General features: G+C 41.6%; 1 long non-coding RNA gene across 1 annotated transcript; it reads left to right on the top strand.

Annotated features, from left to right (window-relative positions):
* The first annotated feature begins 1,235 nt into the window (after positions 1-1,235).
* On the top strand, positions 1,236-5,463 carry LOC121075210. The gene is made up of 3 exons (XR_005822811.1): positions 1,236-1,351; positions 4,345-4,496; positions 5,382-5,463. It is a non-coding gene; the product is annotated as an uncharacterized LOC121075210 (long non-coding RNA).
* Positions 5,464-6,212: the final 749 nt, after the last annotated feature.

Here is a 6,212-nt window from a genome sequence, read left to right on the forward strand (position 1 = left end):
TTGCAAAGGTTTGCTTCCATTTTAGGAAGAAAAAAATTGACAGCTGTACAAACAGCAGGATGTGATACCGTCCTTGATGAGGATTTTTCTTGGCAGCACGGTGTACACATCTTGCAAGACCATGGCATGCCACACTCCCTCCGAAGACACGGTCAGCTAGGGCTAGCATGTTAAATTAGGGATTTCATCCCCTCCACTCCCTTTGCAGTCAGTGAAAAAGGGAGCAGGGCTGGATCAGCAGAGGGGATGGCAGGAGCTGCCTTCAGAGTCCAAGCACGGGCCTTCTCCTGCATTTTCCAGGATCTGAGTTTTGGGACAATAAAAACAAGGTCTTTCTTAAGAAATCACCCCTCTCCAGTCTGCTAGACCTGCAGGTTGGTGTTCCAAGAGATCAGCAGCATATCAGTAGGAGCAAAGTTATCCACATGGTGAAGTGGTTTTGGAAACCCAGCCGTGTAACTTTGGCATTTAAGCAATATTTCCTTCTGCAAAAGGAAGGAGATGCTGCAGTGAATCGATATATCCTGTGGATATCTTGGGCACATTGACTTATGGCCCAATAGTGCCTCCAACAACAGCAGAAGTAATCAGAATACACAGCAATAATGCAACCTTTTGTTATATGTGAGCTAAGAAAGAAATGGGGTCCAGCCTAATACACCAGCTTCTCCTGCTTCATACTTCAACTTTTATTCTTAAGGCTTTCTTCTTCTCCATCTCTTGTTGTGGTATTTATTGCTTTGTACTTCTCAAAATTACATTTAAGCTTATCAGTGTTATTAGGGATTCATCCTGAACATTGGATCAAAGAGATAATTTTACCGTAATATTTAATACTGGTGTACTTATGCATTGCCATAGCAGTTACTCCCCCACCCCACAGCCCCTGCTCTGAAAGAGAACTCATCACCTGTGAAGGGGGCAAAATTCAGAAACACCTGATAATTCCGTGATTCACTACAAACCCTGTGTCTATTTTGGTTAAGAATGTAAGGGTTCGTGCAAAATCTGCTTAGATATTGTCATAGCTTAGATATTGTAAAAACATATAGCTATGTTTTTCCCTTTTTAAAATATATATATATATTTTTCTCTGAACAGAACTTTCTTGAATATCCCACGGGCTTTGGTGGGAATTTTAGAAATACTGTCAATATTTCTATTTCTACACACATGTACATAACATTTCTACATAAGGCAAAGGCAGAGTATGCCATTACTTGTTTGTTTTTTGACAGCAGGTTCTCTGTCACTCTACAGACAAAATACCCTATGCAACACCTTACTACTGGAGGCCTGGAGACAAGGAGATTACGGTAGGTGCTAAGCAGATAATAAGGTCACAAGTTTGGTGAGTTGTGTCACTCTTACCGACCTAAACTTTCATCCCCTTTTTTAGTGCTACTCAAATGTGCTCTTTAAAAGTTTTGAATTTCATCAAACATCACAGAAGTTATCTTCATGGTGCTTTCAGAAAGACTGATGGTAGAGGCTTGCTGTCATCACATCGTCGTCTTGTCCAAGTGGCTGAATTGCTATATGTTAAAGCTCTGGTTAGACCGAGGAAATGCTCATATGTATGCTTCTAAGGACAACCTCTTGCTATAAGCCTGTAAAATGAATAAGATGGATGAAGAGGGCTTAGGTTTGAACCAATCTTTGGGTCCTCCTCATGCCTTGAAGTCTGTCTGGCTGATATGGCTACGTGCAACGGGTAAGAACATTGGGTCTAAGTTATGAAAACAGCTGCAGCACAGGATGGGTCTTAAATCTTCCCTGGATGTCCATATGTGTGTATGCATGTATCAACCAGCCGTGTCTTCCTGCTTGACATCCAGCTGTTCGCCCTGCTAGGCAAAGCTTAGTAAACTATTTCCAGCAAATTTGAGTGGAATTTGATAAATAGTTTCAGGCAATGTATTGTTTGAGGTGAATTTTCTAAGGATTTAAACCTTCTGCTAATAAGTCTTTAATCATGAATTTTTGCTTTGATATTAGTTATTTTCCAGCACTGTCTGAAGCAGTGAGTGCAGTAATGGGCCATTTTGACTCTACATTTTAATATACTTCATATTTGGCGATGCCCAAGAAAAATGTCTTCATCCTAAATTGTCATTTAAAAAATACCAGGGTGAGTGTTATTGTGGCCACAGTGAAAACCGTAAACCAGCAAAAATAAGGGTTTAAGAAACAGGAATGCTAATCAAAGAGGGGATCCATTTAATTTTTCCTTAAATTTTTCCTTAAACTTAGTGCAAGTATTTTCCCAGGATGGAGAAGTGCTCAACTGGGTTATTAATTTATACATGAGCAAAAGAGGTTTAAGCATTCTCCTTGTGCAGTTAGAGGTTTTCTACGAGTTTTCTGAAATTGTAATAGCTTCTAGACTGCATTATTTCTTTTCTTTCTACTGATAAGCATTATAATACAGGGAATATTTAGGTATCCATAGAACATTTAACTTTCCATAGAGATAGGATGCTAAGAATAGCATTCTTTGTGGATATTCACAGAAGCAGCTTGAGATCTAGGCTTTTTTTTTTTTTTTAGATAAAAACAACTTTGATTTTCTTCCACTGGATTTTAACAAGGTAAAAAGTCAAAAAAAAATGCCTTTAAGGAGAGGACAATTATAAAGTAGGGCAGCCTAGAAGTACAAGTGTTAGAAGTTAATTGAATGGATACAATTACATTTACAAAACCTCCTTATCTTATTGCAATATTAACATTAGTGTAATTTTTCTCCCTTTCTGGGACGCAATGTCACACTAAAGCTGATATCAGTATGATTAGATAAATGCTACTTTTACATGTATGCCGCCTTAGTGGGTTGCATGTGTACATTTTTAACGATTTTCTCTGTCCCCTTTAGAAAACATCCTTTTGCATTTTAGCTATCATGCAGTAAAAAAATATCCCATTCTGGGGAAACAGAGTTAGAAGTATTTGGAAAGTTGGAGTTTATCATAATAAGCAAATCAAACTGGTGAGTGTGGCTGGTGAGAGGGAAAAACTCTCGTAGAAAAATGGAAAAAGGGTTCAATTGGAAAAAAAATCAGATGCACATCTTGATTTCAATGAGTGGTCTGTAAATTCCCTACAATTCATGAGCGGTATCAGATTAAAATTTTTTAATTAAATCTTATTAAAATCAGATTTAAATTTTTTGGCCATATTCCTTCCAACATGAACGGCTTTGCTCACAGAAGAAGGCTCCCTGAGCTCAGTGGCAGCAGATCTCCGGCGTAGGAGACCCTCTCCCCGAGGCTGTGCCTGGGAGGGTTGTCCAGACCCAAAGGACTCGAGGCCACTCATACTGACACGCAGGGCAACGCTAAAAAGTGGTCGTTAATAAATCAAGTGGCAAAATTTCATCTCACAGTCCTGCCTCATGTGTTCCCTGCCCATGCCAACTCTGTTCTCACATGAAAGGGAGCAGGAATCTGGGAAGCTGATACCAAGTTTTTGTTCTGCTGTTGTGGTTGTCTAGCTAACTGTTTCAACAGGAAGGTGTTTAATCAATGCGAGGCAAAAGGCAGAGAAACAAACTGGTGATTTCCAGAAGGAGAAAATGTCAGCCCTGATAAGAGGGTTTCTTTCTCAAGACAGAGTAGACAATACAAAGCGTGTGATAACACGCGCAAGATATGCCTAAGATCCCCAGCAGCAGCCCCTTGAATGAATGGCACATTTCCCATCGCGGCTCCCGCAGTCCGAGGCTGATAAGAAATGTCCAGTGCAACAAGAGCGCGTTGCTGTGAGATCCTTGAACCTTCATCTTCTCTCAGGGAAGAGTGAAAAAAAGAAAGAAAAAAAAAATAAGAAAAGCAAGTAGAGGAAGCAGTTCCCATTTATTTTCAGATTGTAAATTTGCTGTTAGATTTTTCATATTAGGTAATTGTACTCTCCAGCTCATGTGAAGGTAGGAGGACAGGAAGAAAGAGGATATTTCCTTTAAGTTTTGATCCAGAGAAGTGAAATGTTTGCTCTCCCAGTGGGTACAATGTCTTTTTGTGCTTTACAATTTGATTGACGCTGGCAAAAGGGGCATATTATGCACATACCACATGTAGCCCTTCATATCCTGCTCGATGTGTGAGCTGAAGTCGTTAATCTCACCCATTTCCTATGCTCAGCACTCTGTGCCAAGATGTTCAGAAATAACGAGGGATTTGGGATGCCTTAGCTATTGGGTGTCCAGCTGAAGAAACTTCTAAAGGTCTTGGTTTTCAGGAAGCTTTGAATAGCCATACTTTGAAAATTGGGCTTGTAAAATGGCTGTTGACAAGTGATAGGACTCATTCCTTGGAGGTCTCCATGAAGTGGGCATTTTCTCACTTGCAGGTTGGACTCAGTGGAGCATCACTGACATCTTCGGATGGACTTTGATCAAGTCATGCTGCCACGTGGGCAGCAGGATTGGGCTGCAACTGCTACCTGCTGTGTTGGGCTGCTGTGGTTTTCCTAGGACTTGGACTTGGCTGGCACAAGCAAAGGTCAGTTCTTCCCCTTGGGGTAAAATATGTCATCTTTAAATGTCAAGCAAGGCAAAAAGAAGTACTGTGTGGAAGTGTCCCAACACCATGCTCAGTAGGATTCAAAACTGAGGTATGCCAAAGCCATGACTGTTCTCCCCATTGAAAGCTTTTGTGAGAGGGGCGATCCCTCTGCTGTGTACTAAATTTGAAAACATATTCAAGTCTAAAAGAAAAGTCAAATTTGTTTTGCCCTAACTGGTATTCAGAACCTCCCGTTTTGAATATCCCATCCCATCTCTTCCCATCCTGTCTATGCTATCCCATCCCATCCCTTCCTATCCTATCTTATCCCATCCTATCCCATCCTATCCCACCCTACCTTACCTTCTCTCTCTACTTCATCCCTACCGCACCACAGCAGCTTCTAGAAACGCTGGCTGAATACGTTTCCCAGATGAACTCTAAGGTCAAAATAGCAGAGAATAAACAATACGCAGAGCAGAACCAGCGTGTACCAGCTTGTCTTAGTGGTACAAAGCTGAATAATACCTGGGTAAACACTGCAAAAGCAGCTATTGACAAATTGGCCACTCAAGAACCCAGTGACCTCTGAAGTGCTGGAGCTCTGCCAAAGTCCAGCAGCGGCAAGGAATATGATGAGCTGCTGTGTTTGGGAGCGAAGACATGGGGAGAGATATAAATTACATCCTGGATGTTGTAATGTCCTGTAGCTAACACTTCTATTATCTACATTGTGCATATATAGCATATAGTTACACAGACTTAATCTGAGAAATAAATATGTCGGGGGAATCTAGTTTTCATCCTTTTGCTTCCAAAGCTCCTTTCGTTCTTTTAAAACCAGTATAATACTAAATTACAATAATAAAATCTGCTTTTCAGGATGTTTGCAGCCAGTTTGGCAGGTTCAGAAGATAATCCTTCACACCTTTTGGCTTTAAATAAATCACTTTTTGTACAGAGACAAAAAAAAAGCAGCCTAGACTGTTTTTATTCCTTTGAGGAACCCTGTGCAACTCCTCCCAGCTATGTAAATGCTGTGGTCATCGTGCAAACACATTTCTCAGTTGGGTAGGTGTCTAGCATATTTTCTTCAGTCTCGGGAACCGCAGGAATAGGGTTTGCCCATTCTGCATGATTTGAAGTAGCCAGCCTAGTAATCCTTTGCAAACCCTTTGTAAAGGCAGAGAAAGGTTGCTTGTTCATGCAAATAAGCACCGCTGGTTTGGCTTGCAGAGGTATGCAGCTTGCCTTAATGATCTCATGTAACATGGAGGCCTTGAACTTTCCCTTTCCATATTCTGTTTCCAGACTTTCCACTGCCCTGCTCCCCTGGAAGCTGTCTCGCAGGTAGGGTTACCCGTGAAAGTCGGAGGTTCCCGTTACCTCCCGTCCTCGCAGGGCTCACAGGATGGTGCTGAGCTGTCGGCAGCAGTTGCTCCTGTGCACATCGACTGCCTGCAATGCAATCCAGGCCCTGGGCCCCCTGGAAAGCCCAGAGCCCTCTCCTGGTAGTGCTGGAGGTGGGGAACACTCTGAAATGTTAGGGGACACAGGGGTCTTACTTGCATTTCTCAGGGAATAATGCCTGGTGGTTCTTTTTGTTCATGTTTGGTTTTAAATCTTTATTCCTGCCTTTGGTGGGAAAAAGTAAGGTGCTTCTATATCCAGGACAGCAAATTGTTGGTCCTGGGAAGATGCACAGTGTGACGA

The sequence above is a fragment of the Cygnus olor genome, chromosome 10, assembly GCF_009769625.2.
Source record: "Cygnus olor isolate bCygOlo1 chromosome 10, bCygOlo1.pri.v2, whole genome shotgun sequence".
In the NCBI taxonomy this organism is placed as follows: domain Eukaryota; kingdom Metazoa; phylum Chordata; class Aves; order Anseriformes; family Anatidae; genus Cygnus; species Cygnus olor.